The sequence below is a fragment of the Molothrus ater genome, chromosome 2, assembly GCF_012460135.2.
Source record: "Molothrus ater isolate BHLD 08-10-18 breed brown headed cowbird chromosome 2, BPBGC_Mater_1.1, whole genome shotgun sequence".
In the NCBI taxonomy this organism is placed as follows: domain Eukaryota; kingdom Metazoa; phylum Chordata; class Aves; order Passeriformes; family Icteridae; genus Molothrus; species Molothrus ater.
This window is the reverse complement of record NC_050479.2, coordinates 37,634,056-37,660,067: the sequence shown is the minus strand read 5'-3', so window position 1 is coordinate 37,660,067 and position 26,012 is coordinate 37,634,056.

Sequence of the window (26,012 nt, the reverse complement as noted above, 5' to 3'; positions counted from 1 at the left end):
TTGGACTTCTTCTTCTTTTCTTTCTTTTTTTTCCTTTGTTTCTGTTGGTCCTAGGAGGTTCTCCTATGTATTTAACAAATGTTAAATCTCAGTGGAATGGTTCAATGAATGAAAGGGCAATGAAAGGATCTCTCTGGCATTGTACCTGTCACCTAAGGGGCAAAGTAGATACCAGCTCTCAGATTTTTTATATGTATCTATATAATTATATATAGATATATTACTATCATTGTTTATACCTCTGTATCCCTCTCACACATTTTCCCAAATTATATTTAGCACATCTGAATGTGTTCTAAAATATTTTAGTGATGTAGTTTAAGATTAAGAGCAATTTTCTTCCCTTGATGAAAAATTACTTGTTGAAATAAGCCTGACACATCCAAACAGCTTTATTTTTAACATGACCAACTTCACATATTTTTGGTACATCTTTGTTTAGTGCAAATTTACCAACGAAGTGTGAAAACAGAGCAAATAACTGATATATATCTATGCTGGGATTAGAATTTTTTTTCTCCTTTTGAATATGGCAGTGCAGTGGAATACAGCTTTCCATGAGCTGACACTTTGGTTTTCCTTGAGTGAATGTGTACATGACTGTAAGCATTAATGAATGATATGAGAGAACAAAGAGCTAAATTTCAAAAGGTATAAATAAGAAAAATCCCATGGAGGTCAATAGCAAATTGCTGAAGCATACATCTGAGTCCTTCTGAGCAGAAAATTTCTAAATACTTTACATGTCTGATGAATCACACTACATATAATCAAGCCATGGCCAATACATTAATACATCCCTAAAGATATTATTATTGGTTTTAATAATTCACATGTTGATAACTATGGATTAATCACTACTTTAAAGTTCTAGAGATGGTTTTACAGAAAGGTAGACCAAAATTATCCAATAGATTAGTATTATATGAACTGTGAAAGAAAGCATTAATGGTTACAACAAAGTCATCAAAATACATTGGTAAATACATTATAAGCTAAATTTGGTTTTCAAAATGTCTCAGATTTTATAAGTTTGTTTTATTTAAAGTGCCATAAAACCACTTAATGGAAGTTGTGTGGTTTGATGAAACTCCTAGGAGGAATTTTCTCAGAATAATTTTAGACAAATAAAAATAGTTTAGGGAACATTACAAGTAACATTAGAGGGCATTACTAGTGTGTAAAAATATTTTCTTTTTGAAACAGACCAGAACAAGATATTTTTACTACATGTTAATTGCTGTCTCTGATTTTCTAATATTGATAAATTGTATGTAAAGCTACAGAAATGTTCGTTCTACAAACATCATTGCATGCTAAGCAAAATGGTAAAGATATATACAGAGATATCCCCTGAGCAAAAAACATTGCCAAGCTCAGATAAAACAAAATATTTTCATTACTGGAAATAAAATCTCTTATATAGGGGTGAGTAGCAAATTCAAAGCTATCATCCATTGCATAGCTACATGAAAATATGTGGCTTTTGGATATAGAAAAATATATAAGGATTCAGGAAAGCTTAAGAAGAAAATACCTTTATTTGCATTGCTGATAACCATAGTGGTTCAGTAAATACTAGAGATGCCATGAGCTTTATGCTGAATGAAGACCGAGCCTGTGTAGAAATGGAAACTCAACTTTCCTGGATCATCCAAAGTTGTTGAAAAATTAGACCTGCATCTGCATATCATAAATCCTGAAGACACTGCAGAATAGTACATTTTACACCTTTTTTCCCAATCCTTTCTGTTCACATAAAATGTACCATGGTTAGAAAGAAAAGAGAGTTTATGGAACTCCATGTAAAAATAGCAAATTTCTGAAAAACATGTGAGAAATTAATTGGTAAAGCTTGCTGTGCTTAATACACAACTATTAACATTCTTTTGCATGGAAATCAGTGACAGTACAATGTTGACAGAGACAATTTAGGCTTTTAATCCTCCCTTCCCAAAGGCCATCTGGCACATGGGAGTGCTCGCATCATCTCTGAATGGAGACCACACCAAGTTGGTTGCTGCAGAATCATCAGGCAGCACTAGTGCCCTCCCTGGGGGCTGAAGATGGTGCTTCCTTATGGGAGCCTGGAGTCCCCAGGGAGGTTGCTGCTGGTCAAGTTGTGTTCAGTGCATGAACTCATGTACTGTGGAAAGTGAGATGGGAGCAAATATGGAAAACGTGTTGATTCTCCACTCAAGTAAGGCATGTGTTGGGTAGTAGAATTTAGGATTTGCCTTTATAAAGTAATTAGTCCTGCACTGGTATGTTACAAGGTAACTTCATCTAATTGCTTCTTCTGGGAAAGTGTCAACATGGTAGTCATTACAGCTGCGTGTATTTTTTGCCACCATGAGGAAGGCAAATAGCTTCTTCCTTTATACTTTTAGAAGTTCCTAAAGTGCTGTAAAATTGTGAAATCACAAAGTCACTAATGATATGTACATTGTCCAAATGAAAAGGAACATTTCCTCATCACTCTCACAGAAACAATGTGCTCGCATGTGTTTAAATAGGGGTTTTGAGACGTTGACTTAACTTTTTTTTTCTTTCAATTTTGGTTACTTGTTATTCCTGGCTGCATTCTGAAAGAATAGAAATTATTCTTTTAAAAAATACAATTTACGACTCAGAGAAAAGAAACTGAAGAAAAGTGGCATATAATTACCCATACATAATTGGAGAATACAATAGACATATTGGTTGCAGGTGGCTGACAGTAAGATAGCTAAGACAAAGTAAACACTATTAGCAAAGTTTCAATTATTAAGTGTTGCATGCAAAATTAGTACGTGACAAAAGAATCACAAACTAAGGCATTAATATGAAGAAAACTAAACAAAGTAACCAAGTTGTTGTTGTGTTTTATATTATCAGAATCTTTTTGTGACAAAGCTTTCTCATGTTTGACCTGGCTGTGCAATTGATTCAGTGCTAGAGACCACAGCCTCAGAGAGGCTTGCAGGGTCCAAAGGAGTCCTTTTGAGATTGAGGAAAAGCAAAAAAGTGGTCAGCACTGGTAAAAACTCACTTACACCCATGTGAAGGGTAGACATGTGGTGACTGTAATCTAAAATTAAAGTTTTGTCTTAATGGTTCTTGTTCACAGAAATGTATAAAGATGTTGATTTTGCTTTAGAATCACTTGGTGCCTTGCCATAATAATCACATTATAGAGATTCATATTTTATGGAGCCTACATCTTATTCTATGGAGTTTATGAGTCTTGATATCAACAGGCCAAACAGAAACCAATTTGGGGAGCACCAAAATTTCAGCTGCTAAGATGAAATTTTGGCTGGCAAGATGTTTTTGGCTTTTTTTCTCTTCCAGCTGACAGACCAAGGTGGATATTTGCAAAATTCATGGCATTATGTCCGTCAGCCTGGCTAAAGTACTCTGTAACATGGAACCACCTCAGCTAGCTCATCTCATGCTGAGCTAGGAGGGGAATGAACAGAAAACAGAGCTTAAAGACAAGTAGCCAGTGATGACAGGCAACAACACAGCCACCTCTTGCAGCACTTTTGCATGGACTTTGTGCTGGATTACCCAGCTACCAGACCTGACCAGGAAAGGCTGAAAAGTACAGTGCTTCCTAGCTTGGATTTCTGTGTGGCCTTCTTAGAATGAGTAAGACTTTACTCTCTGTTAGTCTGAGTGTTAAATACCCCTGTTCTTCCCTGTAGAGGACCAATGTGCCTCGAGGTACCTGTCGTTTTTCAGGACCACTGTTGACAAACAGTACTTGCTCTCCTTGTTGATACAATATCAGGCTGTTAGAAGAACTCACTTGACAGCACCAAATCATAGGGATCATTATAAACTGTAGGAGAGTGTAGGAGAGTGTGGGGCTGACACAGTGTTCTCACACCACAGTCGTCAGGATAACTTTTATTAATTACTGTGAGATAACACAATTCTCAAGTGCTATTGAAAACCTCACATTTTCTATAAAATGTTATGATAAAAGAGAAGAAATTGGAATGTTCTTCCTTTTTACCAGTGAGATTATTTTCAATATCTTATTATTTCTCCTAGTTAGAAGACTTTAAACAGCTGTGATACATTTTGAATCAGCTGAAACATAACATTTGACCTTATCTCCTTAAAAGTGATTATAAAAATAAATTAAAATCTCTTTCCAATATTTAGAAGATAAAAATATTTTGAAAAAAATAGATATATGCACTTACTGTGGGCATGTGTCCTTGACATGAGACCTATATTTGTATTTTATTTGTCTGCTCCAAGGTTTACATAAAATAGAATAGATAATACATAACTGATTGTAAGATATAATGCATATATATGTATATTAATGCATAGCAGAATATTGGCAATCACATTTGAAATTACTATCCATTTAGTTTGTTGTTGGGGTTTTCTTCAGTTAAGTTTGCAACTTTCTTTATCAGTGAAGCAATATTAAGACAAAATATTATCTTAAGATGAGCTATGATTGAATCTACAGTGTTTTTGATGCTTTTTTCTTTCAGATTTGAGTCCTGCAAAATTTATTTGGCAGAAAAAGCATAGAGTAAATCAAGGTATGGTCAGGCTAACTGCTGAGTAAAATCTGAACTTGTTGATATTTGAGTTACTATGTAGAGAGAGTGAAGTTATCATACTTCATTCATTGGATAACATAAACCTTAAAGTCTAATAAAGAGTAATTAAAATTTTCATGTATCAAGAATCATAGACTTTAAAGTATTATTTTGTATGAATAAAGAATTTTAAAAAATCCCTTTTTTTCTGCAGAAGAGACATTGTACCATGAACTTAATGCTAATATTGTTTTTTAAAAAAAGTAAATTAAAAAAAACCTACAGAATATTCATGTTCCTAAGTGTGATACATGCATTCAAGTTCCTCGATAACTTAAGAAGGTGTTGTTGGAAGCAGGTCAGAAGAAATATGCAGCCCACTCAGGGATTTACATGGAATGGCAGTTTCTGAGCACACCATTAGAATCCTTCTCATATTTTGCTGAGTCTTAATGCAACAGTCATTGAACACTTTCATGGGGCTTTAAATGTATTTGAGATATTCATTCTTCAATTGTGTGGCTTATGTTGTCCAGTAATAACTAGTGAGTACAGAAAATATTCTTAACTTTCCTGAAATTACATCCACTTTATAACTTGCTTTGAACTATCACTGTGTATTTCAACTGCACTTTTTTTTGTGTAACATCTCAGTATCTTGTTTGGGATATGTTCTAACTCAAAGGGAAAATAGAAACATAATAGAAAAGTTATCTTCATTTAATGCACAGACTACATATAACTTTATCATTTGAAGAAAATGTTCATTATTTTGATACATGAAATTTAGTCTTCTTTGGGGACTTGGATGCTAGAACACAAAATGTTCTTAAAGTGAAAATTATTTAGAGTCTGTACTGTGACTGTTTTACACTCTGCATTTTGTGTTGGAGAGATGGATAAAGACTTTTCCCTGCTATAAAAAGCATTCACCAAAACCGATGGTGAGAAATGAAGGGTTAGGGGGTTAGGTCCTTATGGAAGAGGATGTATATTCCTTGTTTTAGTCCCAAGATAAATATAAGAAGATATTTTGGAGACAGAAAAATCTGGTGCTCTCATCTCCTACTTATCTGCCCTTAAGTACTCGTATTAAATATTGATGAATACACTCACGGTCACGTCATACAAATACAGAAAAAATAAAATTATGTATGTATACATACACATACATATTGCAAGAAATACATGCTTGTGCAGTCCTATATATTCCTATAGATACAGATATATTCCTTTCCTCAAAGAATTGCATGCTCTTGTAAGAAGTGCCACTTCATCTTTCTCATAGGCTCCCTTTAGGTACTGGAAGGCTGCTATTAGGTCACTCTAGAGCCTTCTCCTCTCCAGGCTGAAAAAACATAATTTTTGCTTCTCCTCATAGGAGAGGTGCTCCAGTCCTCTGATCATCATGGTGCCTTTCCTCTGGACTTTCTCCAACAGGTCTCTGTCATTCCTGTTCTAGGGACCCCAGAGCTGATGCAGCACTGCAGGTGGGGTCTCACCAGAGCAGAGAGGCAGAATCCCCTCCCTGGCCCTGCTGCCCACACTCCTTTGGACGCAGCCCAGGACATGTTTGTCTTTCTGGGCTGTGAGCGCCCATGGCCAGTTCATGTCCTGCCTCTCACCCACCAGCACCGTCAAGTCCTTCTTGGCAGGGCTGCTTTTGATCTGTTGATTCCCAGTCTTGCTGCAGGGGAGAGCCCCAACCCAGGTACAGCACCTTGTACTTGGTCTTGTTAAATCTCATGGGATTCCCAAGGGCCCACTCCTTGAGCTTGTCCTGGTCCCTCTGGATGGCATCCTGTCCTTCAGGTGTGTCAGCTGCACCACTCAGCTTGGTGTCATCTGCAAATTTGCTGAGGGCCCAATCAATTCCTTCATCTACATAATTAATGAAGGCAACAAATAATACTGGTCCCAATACAGGCCCCTGAGGGACACCACTTGTCTATCTGGACTCTGTGACATTGACCATTTCTCTCTGGATATGGCCATCCAACCACTTTCTTATCCATCTAATAGTCCCCTTATCAAATCCTCTCCAGTTTAGGGAGAAGGATGTAGGATGTGGTTAACAGGAAATATTTGGATAAGAGTCAATTAAGTAAATAAAATCCAAGACTAAAAATAAAATGAGAAGGAGAGAGATCACAGATAAAATGAGAAGGGATATAGCCCACTGCAGTGCTGTGGCCTATGCCCATATCAGCAGGTAGCACAGGGAATTACTTGTTGATCTGTTGAGAGAAATAAGCAGTGCTGAGGACCTGACAACTCCCTGTCTATATGTGTTGGTTTTTTTTTTTACTTTAGAATACTTCTGGGCTGATGGTCAAAATTTCCTTTAGCAACTGTTTTGAGCATACCAGGCAAGATCCCAAATTACACTTTGCAGAGATTTGCTGTTGAAAGGCCTCCAGGTAATATAGTCTAAGACCACACCATAATGTGAATGAAAACCCAACAGATCACACCTACATCTTCCTTCAGATCAGGTATAAATTTGCAAAAATATTCCCCTGCTCTTTCCCTCATTGCTCTTTTCTTATTTCAGGGAAATCTTAGAAAGCAGAAAATGTATCCTTTTAGATGAAACTAAATTGAAAAGTGCTTTACAGATAGCAACTTCAGAACAGACTAGAGCTATTTCAAGGTCACTTTGTACTGTGTTGGGTCCTCAGCAACCTATTTCACAGAATGGCTCCTGTTCCACCGTGCTCTTTGCTCTGTGTGGATGTGTGGAACTTTCTTCTGGCATGCATTACTGGCGCAGGCTGCTAATGTCAATGTATCCGTAGAAAATAAAGTCTGGTTTGAATGGCAATAAATATCAACAAAATATTATTAAAATAACTTAAAAAAATCATAGAAAAAGGAGACAGAACAGATTTTGATACCAATGCTGTCCTTGAATTTATAGGCAAAAAACCCCCACTTCTGCTGTTTGTTATCATGTTTTTTATGATGACAATAAGTCATCAAGTGCTGCTGACAATATTATTTGTGCTGGTTCTAAAGATGAGCTAGTTTGTAATTAGTTCAAGAACAGAATTTGACCTTAGGCTCTAGAAGAGTTGTGAATGAAGGAAATATGTCAGCAGCATGCCTAAAAATAAGAAAGGAAATAGAACACTGAATTTTCAAGTGACAATGATTGATATATATACATCTCTATGAAAATGAATGAGCAAGAGTTTTCTAAACACTGGCAAAAATGAATTAATAATAAATAATGAGGAAAAATTAATTGACTAAATATTTGATAATGAGAAAATTTAATGTAATAATTGTTCAGAAAGAGGAATGTGAGGCAAAACCAAAGTAGCTTTGAATGGAGTCCAGAATTTGATCTAAAGCCTTTGAAGTCAGCAGGAAGCCACTGGCTTCCACACACTTTTTGGCAGCCTTGTACTATACTCTCTGTGGGAGAAATCTGGCACATCTCTCAGCTGCTCCATAACTCAGTCCCAGTCTTATAGTACCGTTTCATCAGTTCATTCCTTTACTCATCTTCCTAAATTAATCTCATGACAATCCATTTTATAGACTCTTTCTGACCTCTCTAATAATGATGGTGCATGTATCCTAAGTGGTGATTTGAATAAGATTCTCCTGTATTTGTCTTTCCACCCCAGAGTAGAGAACTTTTACCAGAGTCTGAAAAGTAACTACCAGAAAAGTGATTTCCATGATATCGCAGGTGTATCAATGAATCATTTAACTTTTTTAACTAAATCTTCTTGGTTATAAATTGTTACATTTCTGTCCATCTTACTTTTTGCTTCACACCCTGTCTGACAAGTTAAATGTTTATCTCCTCTGTGGCATTCCTACCCTTGACTAAATCATGCCCTTAATTTTTTTCCAGGAGTGTCAGGTCCTCAAGGGACATGCAAACCAAAGGGAGTATGGGAATATACAACGGGAATATGCAAACTAATATCTTCAGGTAGTCAGAGAAAGAGCTGGGGCTGTTCAGCAGAGGTGGCAGAAGAACCATGAGTGTTGCCACACTGTGAGATCCACAGCTGAGAGATCACAGCTCTCTGTACTGGGATATCCTGGCAGCTGCATTAGCTCTACAGGGGTAGCTTGTGCTCCCATAGGATCTGGGCAAAGCTGGACAGCCCTTCAGCTGACTGGGCCTCCATCCACATCATCATTTCTGGCTGCAAAACAGCTGCACAACAGCACAGCAACCCACACAGTTTTCATAATCTGATAATTCTAAAACAATAGAGGCTTTGCTAAAGTGGACAGTGACAGTCGGGTGCTGGTCCACTGGTAAAACAACAAACTTGAGAAATGCAAAAGATTTAAAACAAACCAAACAAACACAACCCACAGAAAAACAAATCCTACATGAAACAAAACAAACAAAACAAAACAAAGCCCAGACTTCTAGCCATTTTTTATTTAATATTGTTTAATATATTTAAGGTATAGGAAGCTTTTCACAGTAACTCATTTGTCGTCAGTACTTTTTAAAATGAAATGTTTTTATAATGAATGTTTATAAAAGGGGAAATATATATTAGAATTTAAAAAAGTGAATTGGAGGGAAATAAGATTCATTTAATTTACAAAATGGGTTATATTATTTTTGGTATAGAATTTTGAATGTGCCTGTTCAGTACTTCATTACAGAGTTGCTTCCACCTGATGGTACTGGTTTTTTTTCTGTTCTGACTGACTTTTAGGACTAAAATAGTTTTTTCTGTTTCATGTATTATCTCGGGATCTAACTAGTTCAATTTACAAAAGAAGGCAAAAGAAATGACCGAAAAAAAGGAAAGGATATATTTTTAGGTCTCTTAGAGGGGTTTTATTATGTGCATTGGGTTTTTTTGGTGGGTTTTTTTTTTTTTCCTTTAATAAACCGGAAGAGTTGGAAGATTTTTTGACATTCACATGACAACACTGTATGGTTCTGTGTTCTTATAGAGTATTCTGAACACATGCAAAATTAGACGTGCAAATCAATGGCTGCTAAGTGAATCATCCTGTCCAAATAACTTGTACTGATGGACAATGACCCTAACAAAAAATTTTAGGTGAAGGAACGAGCAAGTAGGATTACAAAAATGCAACTCTCGTTGTGGTAATTAGATAGAGAGATTTCAAATTTAATAGGTCAAAACAGGGGAAAAATACAAGTAATCAAAATTAGAGAAAAAATGAAGTTGTAAGTACATGGATGCTGACAGGTAAAAAATCTGTATGCATATCAAAGAAGAGCAGTCATAAACTAATAAATAGGTATATGACACATAGGTAATATAAATTTTTTTAAAAAACATTTCTTTTTAGGCTTTCATGTGTCAGAGAAGATTTTGGCATCACTGATATCACTATTTCTATTTTAATGAATATAATTTGAGATACTTTACCGTTTTCTTCTTTCTCCCATTGTCCTGATTCACTTTTTTAACAGAAATCACACAGAATTTAGTACTACTACTTGCTTGCATGAAGTGAATAAAATTACATGGGTTTTCTAAATTTCTGGAAAATATAACCTCATCTTACCTTAAAATATACTTTATACATAGAGGCAAAGTAAAATACTTCCTTTTTTAAATTTTTTTTTTCTGTCATTTGAAAGGAAAAATCCCAAAGAGCTTGTGGTTTGTTGCTCACAGAGATAAATTTATTTGGATTTTCAAATGTCGGATTATTGCAAAACAGATTTGTATCAGCTCATGTTCAGAAGCAGTCAGACTTATACAAACAGAAAAAATGCACCCTGCAGAGGTCACTGAGAATGCAAACACAAGTTTCTCTAGAATGGCTCCTCTTAATTGTCTTCGATGTCTTTGTAACCCAAAGTAAGGTAAAAGAAGAACTAATTGTGAAATTTATGTTAAATTGAAACAGTCAGTTGTTTTCCTTGTCAGAATCAAATATAAGAAACTGAGACAGTAGAAAAATGCAGTAAGATCCTGACGACTTGTATTTCTCTTTTCTCCTAGCTGGTTAAATCTGCATTATAGCTTCAGAGATGATACCTAAAGTAAAACAAACACAGAAATACAACCCCCCCACACACACACCACAGAAAAAAAGATAATAGTAGTTCAATTACTGATAGTTCCTCTCAATCTTTGTTACTTTTTTCTTGTGAAAAAAAGCATGGGAGAAAGTGAACAGAAATCTAGTGTTTCAGAAATAAAACTAGATGCACTTTGAGGCATACTTTCTTGGAGTCCATTACCTCTCTGTGAAAAGGTGGAAAAAGCAGACTTCTGGAAACCCTACAGATCCTGAGGACTATAATGGAGGAAGTTGTTTTTTAAGTAAGTCTTCACTAGAAAATCGATAGTCTGGTAGCATGTAAATTTGAGTAGCTAAATTAGTAATAAAGAAAATAATAATTGGAGACATTCTGCCAAATAAATACATCAGATATATTTCAGTATGTTATGGACTAAACAGTCATATGACTTGTTTGGTCAGTTACAAGTTAATTGTAGGAATGAGGCATGCTATCAAATAATATTAGCACTGGTCTGTTAGCCATATTCTAATCAAAACAAAAGGACTCAATTAGTTGCCACTGTGATTTTCAACAGCATTATAGGTCTATTTATCCATTCTTGGGATGAACATCACAATTCTGATTTGATATATATCCTTTAGCAAATCATCAAATAATAGGACTTTTTCATATTAATGTATTAAAGTCTTAAAATTTTGTTTGAAGTTTTGATCCACTAATTGATGATAATTGATTTTAACAAGACTTCAGTAAATGAGGGTTTTTCTGCATGCAGAAAAGAAAGAACTAATTTTCTGACCAAGTCCTGAAGTAGATGTAAAACTTGTAGAAGGGTACATGGAGTGTGAGCACCATCTTACATTATTCTCTATAATACTTATATCTGAGGATTTGGAAGCATTTATTCCATATTTATCATATTTGAATTTACTTCCCTACCATTGTGCCTTGCACAATTCTGGACAACATCTCTGATGAGATTTTCTGAGTCTACCATTTCCATCTGCAGTTGCTGGCGCAGGTTTTGGTTCTTTTTTTTGCCCACATATAGGAAGCAGATGGTGGTCATACATCAAGAATGTATATAAGAGAGAATACAAGCAGATTCATAGCTTGTGGAGTTGAAGGATTGTGTTTTATCAATACTTATGTCCTCAATAGTAGAAAGATTTAAGTGACCTTGAATGTAAATATTGGTTCATGTATATTTTGCATCTGTTAAATTGGGTGGTGCAAACCAAAAAGCTTCAGAGAATTATGCACACATATTTGTACAGAGAAATAATACAAAAAAATACCTGTTCATTCTACTATTAACAAAGAATGAAGTATATAAAATGTCCATAATTACTTTTCTAGTTATAAAAGAGCACATCTAGAGGATCTGGTTAAAAGACTCAACTTACTAAAGGTGCTTAAATCTTTCTGTGACCCAGGGCTTCCATGGATGTTCAAGATTGCTTGCCCTTGCCATAGAGATAATAATTTCCTTTTACTTGAGTGAAGTACATTAAAGCTCTTAGCACATTTGAACTTAGGGTGTGAGTCTCTGTTTTAGGTGAACAGAGGAACAGAGAGCTTAAAAGGAAGCAATGACCAGAAAAGTGTGTGTTGAACTGCCTGAAAAATTTATTTTTCTTTTATTATCTCAGCCACAGAGTTACTACACTCCCCCTCCAAAAAAAAAAAAAAACAACAAAAAGCCCCCCCCAAAAAACAACACAGAAAGCCTGACATATCAAAACCAAATTCTATTTAGCCACAGAATGTACAGTGCACTGGATTGTACTTCAAATGAATAAATGAATGACAGCTCAGTTCAGTTTTTCATTTAAGGCACGAAACTGCAATCTATGCTGGTACTTAACACTGAAGAAGTATCACTGAATTAATAGAATTTCCTGAGTGAATGTTATTCACATCATGAATAAGGATTGTAAAGTAATTTTAATCTTGTTGGAATGACCAAGTGCTTCAGTTACATCACTGAAGAAGTTTCCTATATATTAATTCCTTAGTGTTTCAAAGAAATTTTTTTTGTCTCTTACCTCTCTCTCATGTCCCCTTCTTTAAATCAGTAAGTAATATAGGTAAAGGTTTTAAATTATAATGAAATTTTCATTCATTACATAAATAACATTTTGAATAGTTACTTGATGTAGTAAATCCTTGGTTAATGACTCCTAATTATTATTTTTAATTAAATACAAGATTATTATCTTTGATAGATTTAAAATTTTGATAGTAAGGTTTGGCAACTTCTCATCCTTCTGTTAATTCATTCTCTTAACTCAAAGGCCAGAAGTAACTTAATGACCCTTTTTTAAAGTCTAATAAGATACACTCTGAAGTTAATTTAATTTACTTGATCTAAAAGCAACATATCATTGTAGCTAAGCATTTTCGTCAATGTACACTTAATGATTGAATGGATCACCCTAGGAAATTTTATTAACTTGACTACTGACTCCAACTCTAACCTAGTTCCTTTGTCAATTTCATGTGTTATACATAAAATATATCTGAAATTATTTTAAAGAGAAGTATGTCTGGTTGGTAAAATTCCACCCCAAAAGGCAAATTCTAATTGGTTTTCCCCCTTTGCTTGTTTTATTTACATTTTCTTACATTTTTTATAAGAATCTTATAGTAGTTGGATCTTGTATTGTGTGAAGTAGCCAACAAAGAGATAAAGTTTTGATAAAGACATCTTATTCAACTCAGTGAATACCCTCTCTGACAATATTCTCTTTTTTCTATTTTGATAATAAGCAAAAACAAATTCACAATTATTGCTCATCTATATTCTCATGAGGGACTTCAAAGGAAGATAAATGTTTATAAGTAATATTACCTTGTACAGATTTTATGTACTTCAAAAGTTTTTCTGTTGCTGCTGAAGATGAGTACCAACCCTCCATAGGCAAAGAGAATAATATTTAAAAAATATATCAATGTGTGCATTTAACACACAAACTATGTCTATTTGACATTTGAAAACATATTTTGATTCGAATTGTAAAAAAAATTCTGCTTGATTATAAAGGTATTGCCTAGTTGCTCTTATTTACAGCCATCACAGAATCACAGCATGGGTGGGTTGGAAGGGACCACAGGAGGTCATACGGCTCAACCTCTCTGCTCCAGCATGGTCATACCAGAGCACAATGCACAGGATTGAATCCAGATGGCTCTTGAATGTCTCCAGTGAGAGATACTCTCCAAAACCTCTCTCTGGACAATCTGTTCCAGTGCACATTCACCCACACAATAAAGATCTTCCTCTATAATTTAGTCACATTAAATGTTAAGGTTTGTGGAGACAGTGTCATAACTGGCTGCACACACTGGAGTATTGTGAAAGTTCCTTCAAACATTTTATATGATGTAAAGCACCTGAATTTCACTACAATTCTTGGTCTGCTGTTCTCAATCTTTATCTGTCAATCTTGTCTATATTGAAATATATCTGTCTGAAAGAAAGTTGCAAGCAGGACATAAAAATAAAAAGAAGTTAAGTAATTTAATGTATTTATGTCTGTTCCTTTTAATGAACAGGTATCAGTTTACTAAATATTTGGTGAAACAAACCTGAAATTGTTGTTGTTGTTGTTGTTGTGATCTTTCAAACTTGTCTGGTGAAAACATCAAATAGCAACATACATTTGTAAGAGTTGATACAATATGAAGTTTAAAAAAAAGGCCAGGTGCAATTTTTAGTATTGTCCTTGGCAGTCCTCTCTTGAGGGTAGTAAAATAAAAAAAAAAAAAAAAAGGAAGTGTTATAGTACATTTTAAAGACCAAAGCTCAGTATTGTAACACTGTTGCAAACTACAATTTGTCTCATGCTATAGTTGGTAACAACCTAGAGAAATTAACTCGCTGTATAAAGTAATTAACATGTCTATATTAAAGTTCAGGGGTCAGTGTAGAGAAGGATTTAAAATGAGATGTACATATTGTTTTACTAGGCAGGAAAGTGCACACTGCTGTTATTGGATATTGCATCTCCAGCATGGACTCACCTGGTCTGCCAATATTAATTTTTTTAAAAAGTCGATATTTAGTAGAGCTGAAGGAGATGAAAATGGTAAAAATGCCTCCCATTGTCAAAGGAAAGACAGGTTAGAAAAAAAAAAACCAAACAGGAAAGAAGTTGGCTGTGAGGATGGAAAAGTGAAAATGGAGAAATCGAGAGGATAAGTTATTGGTATACTGATATCCCAATATGGGAATAAACATTTGTGACTTGTTCCTGAATGATAAGAAAACAGAAAGTTTATCTCTGCCTAGAAGTGAAGGAAATTGAAAGGAGGACAGGCCATAATGATGTCACACACACAGACTGAGGGTCCTGAGCAGTTTTGTGGACATCTCTCAGTGCAGTACCATACTGAAATTCTGGGATGACAGCTGAATGAAACAGCTCCAAAGCAGGAAGAAATCTAGCTACAATTATACAGCATCATATTTGGGATAACTAACACTACTGGAAAATACTAACCCTACTCTTTCCTTGTTTAATACAAACCTCTCCCATCTCTGCATTTCCTCTACTTCACAATTAAAAATAAGCTTACTGCTTTGTACCTACTCTTTGCAGGAGAAAAACTGTTCTGTTAAAAGAATTGAAGAAAAGGGGACAAAAAAGAGAAAAAAGGCACTTTGTTCCACCTCCCATTTATAAACACTCTTACACTCTCACATGGAGGCTGCCAGACTCAAATTTCTTGCAAAGGTTGCAAGTCTTTTTTGTGGTCAAAGCTGTGAACAGATGCACAAAAGGAGAAGACAGACATTCAAAGGAGTCACAAGGAAGGAATAGACACAGGGAAATTTTTAAACTTGAGATACTCCTACTGTGCAGCGAAATTCACTGCCAATAATCCACAGATGTACAGCACATGGGTGTGCAAAGCTGTGACTGTTAGAGGTGTGAAAGGAGTTCTTGGTATGTTTATTGAATAGCAAACGTACCCATCTGTTCTGCTGAAATAAGTAAGATCTGCATCTAAAATCTCATAGAGTTGGAAAGTTAACATTCTGGGGAGTGACATAACAGAGGTAACAAGGTGTGCTCCCTGATACTGACATGGGTAAACTTATTCAGTATCCAAAAGTAAATATTCAGGGTTTATAAGAACCAGTTGCGCATTTTTTCTCACTTATGCTTCTGTCACGTTATTTCCTGTCTCTTCAATTTCAGCCTGTGTTATCTTTGCAGCAACATACCTGGACAAAAACCTCTTTTAGGTATTACAAATAGTGGCAAGGAAATTGAACAACAGTCCCCATGGCAGATATTTATGAATGATGAGTCCAAGATGGAGAGTTCTTTAACAATTGCTGGATATCCTGAGGTTTGAAGAAATAGCAAGAAATATTATGAAAACACCTCTTTGGTTAAGGACCCTGAAATTTCCTTCACAAATCAAGATGGCGTGGTGGATTATAAAAAAAAAAAAAAGGATAAAAAAGGAAAAAAAAAAGAAAAAAAAAGTTTCTCCCTGCCAGGTGAAGTTGGAACTCAAAATTTTTCTATAGAGAAGCTACCTCAACTTGCTGCACCTCTGCACCTCTGAGTATAAATCTGAGTAGATGCACAGCCCATATCTAAATCTCATTGCTATCAATAAGGAGGGGAACAGCTAAGTTCCTTAGGGCTCAATCACACAGATATTTCTTAAGCACAGCTTATATATATGTATATATACATTTTATATGAAACCCTATTATAACCATAGATCTTTAATGAGATCATAATAGTTAGAGAACTCACCAAAAACCAGGAATAACATCATAATTTGTCTCCGTCATTCAACTGGAATTCCAGAAGAGGAGGCTTCAGCTGTGAAAAAGTATACGCTACATGTTTTCTAGAAGAGCTGTGTCTTGTTTATTTTATGGTTTAAAGTTGTCCCAGAGAATAGCAAAGAATGTATAGTACTTTCAGGAAGACCAGCATGCAAAAATTATCATTGTTTTTGATTAATGGGGAAAAATCAGAGTTCTTAATTTTTCACATTTGTGACAAACTTCATTTATGTATTTAAAATTAATCAGTTAATTGAATTTATTAACAATAAGAACGAAACCAAACCCAACAACAAGTAACAATAAAAATAACAATAAAAATTTAAAAAAATGATCTTTCCCCATGTATAAAGATAATTTTGGAAGCAGAATTCCCATATCTCATTTGACTTTCCAAACCTCCATGATTTGCATCTTCTGTTAGATTAATACTGTAGAGTGTACTTTGGTCTCTTTCTTAGGTATGACTTTCCATTTTAAAAGTGAATTTTTTTCCCTGTTGTAAACAATGACAAAGCAAAATTAAGAAATAAGAATTCTGGAATATTTTTGAAGCCTGGATGGACCAAATCAATATATAACTGAGAAATGCTTTCTTTCTCTATGTTTCAGGGTTACAAGCTTCCATCCCCAACCTGTTTACCACCCCAGAATCTTTATCTTTCTCACAAAAGACTGATAGCAGATGCAAAACAATATCTCAAGTGAATTTATCTCATAGTGATTGTAGTAAATGTACTTCTCAGAAAAAAATTGTGACTCATGATTTGTTTGTTCTCCTACTGATTTTCCTTTTCATGTGAATTGTTCTAATTTGACAAAGTGATAGGAAATTATTTTTGTGGATTTTTAGGCTGCACAGAGATACAAAGTTTCTTTCAAAAGAAGTAATAGAACAAAAGGATCAATGTTATGCTGTTTATCATTTTGTTAGTAACACTGAAAGGTCACAAAACAATGCGAATTAAGAACACTGTGCTCAAATCAGACATGAACCTGTTTTGTGTAATTTTCATATATTCACTGTTTGCGGCCAGTCAAATAAGAACTTTTCATGCTGCCAGGTCTCATGATTTTTTCCCAAGAAATCTCCCCCCCACATGGTAAGACTAAAGCTTTGTGCTAAAAATGAGTCATTACCAAGGTTCACTTTAAAAAGTACTTGATCAAACTGAAATTATAGAGGCTGAGATAGAAAATCTGACATAGTTAAAAACAGAGAGATTAGTAACTTGCTACTGGGAAAAATATTTTAATCCATAAAATAAATAAAGGGGGCCTGAAGGCAAAAGAAAGATGTAAATATTGGAACTGTACATAATTTCACCAACCAGTGGGCAGTGTCACTGTGTAGGAGTTTGCAAAATGGAAGTACATTTGCAGCCTTGGGCACTGAAAACAGTGTATTCATACTGACCTGCAGGTTGCACTAAAAACCACCTGTGGTTATCTGTAACTCTTTCCTACAGCAGAGATATAAAAATGTTGCAACTCAAACCAAGAGCCAGTAAGTAATTCATTTGAACTTTGTGATATTCATATTTCACATAATTTGTTTTATAATATTCAGACTATCAATAGAAAACACTGAAGGGAGACATTTGTTTCGGAAATAACTCTACATTAAAGTATAGTGGTCCCTTACATTCATTGCTGCTATAGTTTTCTTCATTATTCAATAGCACTTTCAATCCCCATGTGTGTGACTTCCATTATTACGGATCATTTTTCCTTAGGATGTGTGATTTAATTTTAATGCAGGAATCTAAATCAAAATCCTTTGCTATTTAGTGGCTCTCTGGTGTAATAAAAGAGAGTAAGGCTTAGCCCTCTGCTTTTGTGCTCAGAAGAATTTTGCCATGTATTTGAATTATGATAAAATCAATTGGAAGAGCCTGACAGTGAAAAGTAGGAAGAAAGTTTCCCTATATAAAGCTGAAGAATGATTACAGCATTTTTTCTTCCCAGGAAAAAAAATGCTGCAGGCAAATAGCTTGTTAATTCAGCATCTATCACCATTTAACCTTGTTTGTCCTCTCATTGATAAAATAACACAATTAAAAGGCTTTCCCTTTGAATTATCAGTGTCTGAAGTTAAAATGGCCCGTGTTTTATGAAAGGTGTGTTCTCTGTTATTTCCATAAAGACATGTCTGAATTGTTCTTTGAGGCTTGTTCACTCTTAACATCTCTGGGACTGCAGCACCAATGAAAGCTTTTCTCTTTCTGGCACGTAGCCAAGGTGAGCCATGATCTAATACTGGAAATTATTTTTTCTCTTTTGCACTGGGGAACTACTGTGTTAAAAGCTACCTTCCTTTCCTAGCTCCAGGACAGTGAGGCACAGACAGGTGTAGCCCCTTTGATTGCACTAAACCAGTCTCAAGGCGCTCCACAGTCGATGCTTCGGTGCACAGCCGTGAAGGAGAACGAGCGCATTTTTCCTTACTCTCCATTTTTAAACCATGGCCTAATCAGCAGCTTCACAAAAGTGTCCTGGCTTGTGAATAATTTTTTTTTTTCTCTGTCTGAATACAAAGCTGAATACATGGGAAATTACAGCACTGAAAGAATCCCATCATTTTTACCCAGGTGCTGTCTGTCAGTCCTGGCATCATCTTGAGCCTGAAATTCAAGAAATACAAATGATGTAAAAAAAAGTCACACTTCAATACAGATAATGTTAAGCAAAAAATACTTGATCTAGGGCTTTGTGCCATAGAAGATGAATATGCTCTCTGTTTTTTCACTGCCACCCCCTACCCCAGTCAAAGAAGAGGGAAGGGATGTGGAAAAAAGATCAACCTTTTGAAAATACTTTAGGAATGACAAAAACCCTGGAATCAGTGTTATCTAAAATGTGGAGAAATAAATTTTCTATTTTATTATATTTGCGCCAGGCTTTTATGGTGTCTTCATTCCAGTTTACCTTAAGCTAGTGGATACAGCTGAGCAGCTGAAAATTCCCCATTTCTAAAGGTATTCCTGCTGCTGCTCCTGTTGCTGTTCCCAATGATGGTCAATGCTTTCACTGTAAAGAATTTCCTAGATTGCAACTTAATACCTGATATTTGTTAGAGGCTTTTTCCTGTCTATAAGCTTAAATGATCCTCTGAGGACTGTGCAACATACACTACTCTATGCTAGAAGCCTGAGAAATGACAATTTCTCAGGAGAAAAGCAAGGTTGACTGGATTCAGGAGGTGTTTGAGTGTGGTAATTTGTTCAGTTTTGTGTCAGGGGGGATCTTGCTGTTGGGTAGCGGTGTCTGTTCTTTTAACTGTGCCCCTGACACCCTCCCCTGGTGTGATGCAGGGTTGGAGGTAATACATGTCTATGCAGGACAAAACCCATTGTTGATGATTTAGCACCAGTTTTGTGATGGAATTGAGGACATCATGAAAAAAAATGGTATGAAGATTCAGTTCCTGCTATATTAAAAAATTATTGCATAGCTGAGCCTATTCTCAGCTGAAGTTCTTCTGCCTGAGTGTAGGATTGAAAACTAGCTTTGATGTTCTGTGCTTTCTGCTCTCTCCTGCAGTATGCCACTGCTCTCCATTTTTGATGTCTGTCATTTTCTCACTGTCATGAACTTGTTTCTGTGAGGATGAAGTAAACTGAACCACAGGTTGCCTCACTCTGCCCTTCCCACCTAACTCATCATCAAACTCTGCTTGATCCCCAATCAGACAAGGTGAAGAGCTATACCTGGGTTTCAGAAGCCAGCTTTTGTCCCTGCTTTGACCTCTAAAGCTGTCTATCACTTCTGTCCCTTATTCTGAACTTTAGAAGTGTGGTTTGTTCTTTGGCTTCATGTCTTGCTTTCAGCCTAGTTGATTCAACACATCATTTTACATTCAATTTTGAGAGTCATGAGTTTGTCTTTTTTCTGTGTTGTCTGACAGCTGTCTCAGCATTCATGGATGTAAATGTATTGAATGTAGATTTTATAGCTAATACCGATATTGGGTCAACACTGTGCCAAAGAAACACAGTGATCAAAATAAATCAAAATTGTTTCAAGAAAAATCTTCCTTTTCTCCTACTGGGTTTCTCCTACTGTGTTTCACAGCTACAACCCTTCCTGTTCATCTGACAGAATGATCATGGACCAGATATTTCTTTGATGTGTGAGAGAGTCACAGAGACTGAGAAAATGTCTCCAAGCTGAAAAATGTTCAAATTGTTACTGCATTTTAGCCTGTCACAGACACTCATTCAGTTATTAGGAATGCCATGAATGTTTCATAGTCATAGCAGAATATCTGTTTTTCTGAGGATGGTTTGCAGGTTGGTTGGCTGGTTGAATGGTTGGCTTGTTGGTTGATTAGTTGGTTGGTTCATTGGTTGGCTGGTTTGGGTGTTTTAGGGGTTTTGTTTTTTGTCTTTTACTGAAGAATTTCAAATCGGAAATAATATATATTTTTTGTCTTCAGAAAGAACATGCTTTTAAGAAATGTAGTCATATCAGCTCATAAGAATGTTGGTCCTCTCTTCACATAATGTTATCCCTTCTTGCCTGTATCACTTAAGCATCTTGGAAATGGTATCAAAGTTGAAAAGTTGACTTACTTATGGATGTTGACAGGTGATAGGTACTAGGGCATTAAATATGTCCACCAGGCTATATCTTCTGCAGAGCACTCTTCAAGCCACCAAGGCAATGATGCAATACATGGTGCCATGTATAAGAACCAGCCAGTAGAAGAATAATTAATAACCAAGGTCTGAAGGTCTATCATTCCTAAGAATGAGTGTTTGTATCTAGATTTTTATGAACTCTAGTAGCTGCCAGCCTGGATGCCCTTTGAACATAAGTAAACTATTATAAATCATGAGAACAGCTCAGATTGAGGCATTCTCCAGTTCTCATACAATACCTCTATTCTGTTTCTTTAAGATGAAAAAAAAAAAGAGATAGACCTCTTTTCTTGCTTTCATTTTCCCAAGCTTTTGTCAGTGCTTTCACAATGCATCAGCACTATAAGACAACACTCTGTCCTCATTTCTACACATTGTTTGTGTACCAGGCTCAGAACTGCCATTTCAAATCACAGTACATTGATCTTTAATGTTCTTTTAATTTAGGTTAAAGATGCAGAAATCTTAGCTCAGTTGGCTGTATGCTGACCTGTATCTGAACTTCTTACCGGCTGCTCTTAGGTCTCTGATGATTCTTTTTTTAAAACCACAATTAAAAAAAAATAAATTACATTCTAGGTTGGTTTTAATTATGTTTTAACATCATTATTGTTCAGTCACTTAAAAATATGTGCTTTCAAAATGCTTGTAAGGGACACAGGATTTAAACAGATGCTATAATCTCACTTACTTCTGTCTCATTCGCTCTTTAGATCTATTGCTGTTATCTGATTTACTAAGACATGGCAGCTGGTATGGCCTTTTTGAGCTTGCTTTGCAAGATTAAATTCTACCACCTTGACCTAGCATAAATATTGAGAAGTGGCACAGGGCAGGTTCGTCATGGGATCTGGTGCATGAAATTAATGCTGGAAAGTAGGATAACAGAGTGACAGTGACATGGATGTGTCGGTCTGGATAATCCTGGAGTTCTGGAAGAGGGGAAAAGTTCAGTAAGACAGCATTACCTTACTGAGTATTGCAAAAGGAAAAAAAGTGTTCCCACATAAGCTGTTTGGGGCAGAGAAGAGTAGCAGGAGTAGGATATCATCATGTTTAAAAATGATTGATATGCTCTCAAAAATGAGCTTCTACATTCCTCTTCTCAGCCTGACATTACAGTTTGCACTTACTTCAGTTAGCAAAAGAATAAAAATTCTCCTGAAAAAACTGGAGCAGTGAAACTGGAAGCTGGTCCTGTGATATCAATAAATGAAACTCCCTTCACTGGATATTTTAAGCAAACATAGACTGCTGCAGAAATAACTCTTTTTTTTTTTTTAACTGATAGTATGACTAAAAATGAGGGTATTTTTAGTATACTTCTATTATTCTTGCAGAGCCAATTTTAGCTTAACCTTCTCTTTCTGAGGCATGACGGAAAGCCGCAAAAAACTGTTGTGTTCTTGGTTTCGTTCCCAACGGCATACTGGCTTACTACTTTCACAAGACTGCCTTGAGCAGAATTCTGTAAACTAAATGATGATTATGTGTGTATGAGCACTGGGCCAATAAAACACAGAATTTGCTATTCACTTTTATGACTGCTGTGTGGCATCTCTTTCTGTTAAGGCAAATAAGCATGTTTTTATATTAACATGCTGAAGAAAATAAAAATCAACTTGAAAATCTTTGTGTATGAATATGCACACAAACAGAGTTTAAATTAATCATATATTCATTGGTGGATGCAAGCAAAAAGTAATGATTTGGCTGGCTTAGTACTATGCATTTTAAGGTACTAATTTATTTCCAAACTGGAATTTTGCTGTTTGTTCAAACTAGACACTGTAACTCCTAATAAAATAATAATTTGGGCTGCAGTAAATGACATTCTGTAGTACTGTTCAGAGCATAGGCTCCTAAAGGGCAAAATCGACTCAATTTTAAAAAAGAAAATTTACAAAAAAACCCCACCTATAACAGATGCTCTAGCATATGGCTGGGTTTTAAGTGAGTGCATAGTTGAGCACAGAAAATAAATAAGGGCATGACAAGACCCCCCCTCCTTCTTTTGCCCCATAGATACACTAATCACATGGTCACCAGATGGCATATACAGAACTTTGAATGCAGTACAATATTTATAGCCACCAATTTGCGGCCTTAAAGTCAGAATATTAAACTGTTTATTTCATATGGCTGCAAAGAGGCACTTTAATGCTGTTTATTTTTGTTGTCATTACTATTGAGAGCCCAGGAAAGAACTGGTTTGTGCAACTGAAGTAGGCAACTATGCCTTGAAATTGCCTCAGCCTTAGTGAAGAGAGCAAAGCTGGTTGTAAACCTGGCTGTAAATTAGTCTGGGAACCTCTACCACCTTAATTTATTCCTATCCTGCACAAGACATTCCATTTAATTTTTAACCTTTAGGTCAGTTCTGCAATTGGATCAAGACGCTTTTAAGATATGGAGTCCTACCAGTTCATATGAAGGAGAATTCTCTCTTCTCATTACCTTCTCCTGAAAATCTTGGTTGCAAAGCCCTGGACTTAATTTTGTTGCAGAGCTGGGGAAAGTTGACCAGTTCTCCACTGTCTCACAGGGTCCCCAAGGGCAAGTATGGCAAAGGGGGCCTTGCTCCCGACCCTGCCATCATCATTATCCCCGTGGATCCCCGTCCTCTCGTGTGGAGGTCATCACACTGCTACTGAAGCCCCTCCAGTGCTGCAGTAGCATCTGGATGCCATGGCACTTTCTCCCAAAGTCTGGTTTTCTCCCCAGTTGTTACAGGAGCTACAGCCGTGCTGGATGCCAAAATGCCTTATTTGCTCTTACTATTGGAGGCCACAAGAGGGAGAAGAAGATAACGAAGCCACAGCACAAGCGGTTGCGTGCTCCAAATCCGCTTTGAGCTGCATAAAGTCTGTCTGCTCCTCCAGCTTCCTGGGTTCAAGTAAACAATCATTAAGCTTTCAAAATCTGAACATCAGAAAATCACAACTGAAAGCTAAATGAAAATGACATTGGAGCAGTGTTCGCCTTTATGTTGTACCATACCCTAACTGACAAGGATGAGCTATTTCTTCCCGAAATAATAGTAAATGCCTCATAGAAAAGAAAAAAAAATAAATACTTCAATGCAAATAGAAATTCAATTAAACAGAACACATTTCTGCTTGGAACACATTTACAAAAAAACTAACCTGTTTGTAGATTTTTCCTTGATTTCCTGCAGAATCTTGAATAGACCTTGGGGGTTTCAAGCCTTTATGAATTGAAAGAAAAATATTCCGTTTATTTTGTGGATGTTCTTTTATATATGAAGAAACAAATAATGCATACTCTGACTATTTTAAGGGAATCAATTTGTATCACAGCAAAAAATCTCTCAGATGCAGTTGTACTAAAAAAAATACAATATCATTATGAGTATGTAGGCTTGCAAAAGCAAAATGTAGGAAATATATAGTGTCTCTACTAGACACTACATCAGCACTGCTAGCATTAAAAACCCAGAATTATACAGGTGTATTATCATCTTTTAGGGTGTTTATGTAACCATTTTCATGAATTTACACTGTCAACTAGAGACCTTTAGTGAACTCACAGTTTGACAACATTGCTGAAGAAAGTATGCAAAGATGATGTATAAAACATATTATTCTGGGCTATAAAATACTCTTTAACTTTCTTCCTTTTGCTTTTTTATTTGAATGCTGTGTTTTTAACATTGTTTGAAGACCACCAGGGGAGTGTGGCAATTCATAATGTTGCAACACTCAAAATAATGTGTTTGATTTATTTTTAATGTGAATACAGTAGTGATTTTGTTTGTCAGAAGCCACAGGGAACAAAATTGGATATTAGACACTATCAGCTTCCATTTAATGTAATAGGAAATGTAACTAGATCATAAACAGAGATATGATTTAAAAATGCACTCTTTTATGTTTAATGAAATGATATTAAAATGTTTTGCTGCTACAAACAGAATACATGCATTTCTAGAAAAATTGTAAAGCTTCTATTGCAGAAGAAAAAATATGAATATAGAAAGGAAAGATAAAAAGAATTAGCAGAAATAATGTTTTTTCACAGTGAATTTTGATCTGTTCCTGAACTGATGTTTTTGTTTCAATTAATTTATTCTTTTTTCTTTTCTGATCTAAAAAGAATAAGCAGCAAAAGCTAAGATGTGAAAATAAACAGGCAGAATAGCTAAATGGTTTAGAAGGTTTTGCATAATTTTGTGCAACTATTCATGAAAGACCAATTAAATTTTATATACAGATCTTTGTAACAAGAAGCTCAATCAGTATAGAATTTTGTGGATAATGACAGCATGACCCCAAAGGTTTTGTTTTTTCTCTTCTCTTTTTGTGGTTTGCTTTCTCTTTGAAAATTTAATTTTAAGTTGTACATTCTGCTTATGACTTAGAGAAGATAAAATACATATTTTCATCATAAAAATGTAGGGTTTTTTCACATTTCATTGTGTCAATTCCATACCTTTCCTGTCATGTCTCCGGTGCAGATTGGTCAAAAGTTAGATGATCGATCTCAAGAAAATAAAGAAATGATGACAATAACTTTCCCTTAATGCAACAACAGCAGTAATTTTGTTTAAATTTACATGGAATTTTTTAAACTCAGATGTTGTTCTATAATAAGAAATTAAGATTTTTAAAAAAAGTTCTTTTTTTTCAAGTTTTCTTCATTTGAATCTCTTCAGTTCATGATAAAGATCACAATTTTTCTATAGCCATTATTTCAGGTTTCTTACTTAGCATATTAGCAAGCTTGATCATAGTTAGATTTACTCAAAAGCTATACAGAGCAGCTGTACAGAAATGCGATTTTTTGAAAATGTTTTGCTTTGTTTAGTGTTGTTTCTTCTACTGCAGAGGGTTACAAAATATGCTGGAAACTCTAAACCAGTCTCAGGCTACAACAAACCCTAAGTGTCACTGCCTACCAAATGACAGAAGTGTCACTGTTGTGACAGCAGTAGTTGTGTGGGCCACCTGGAAGACAAGAGACCACCACTTACTTGCAAGCCACTG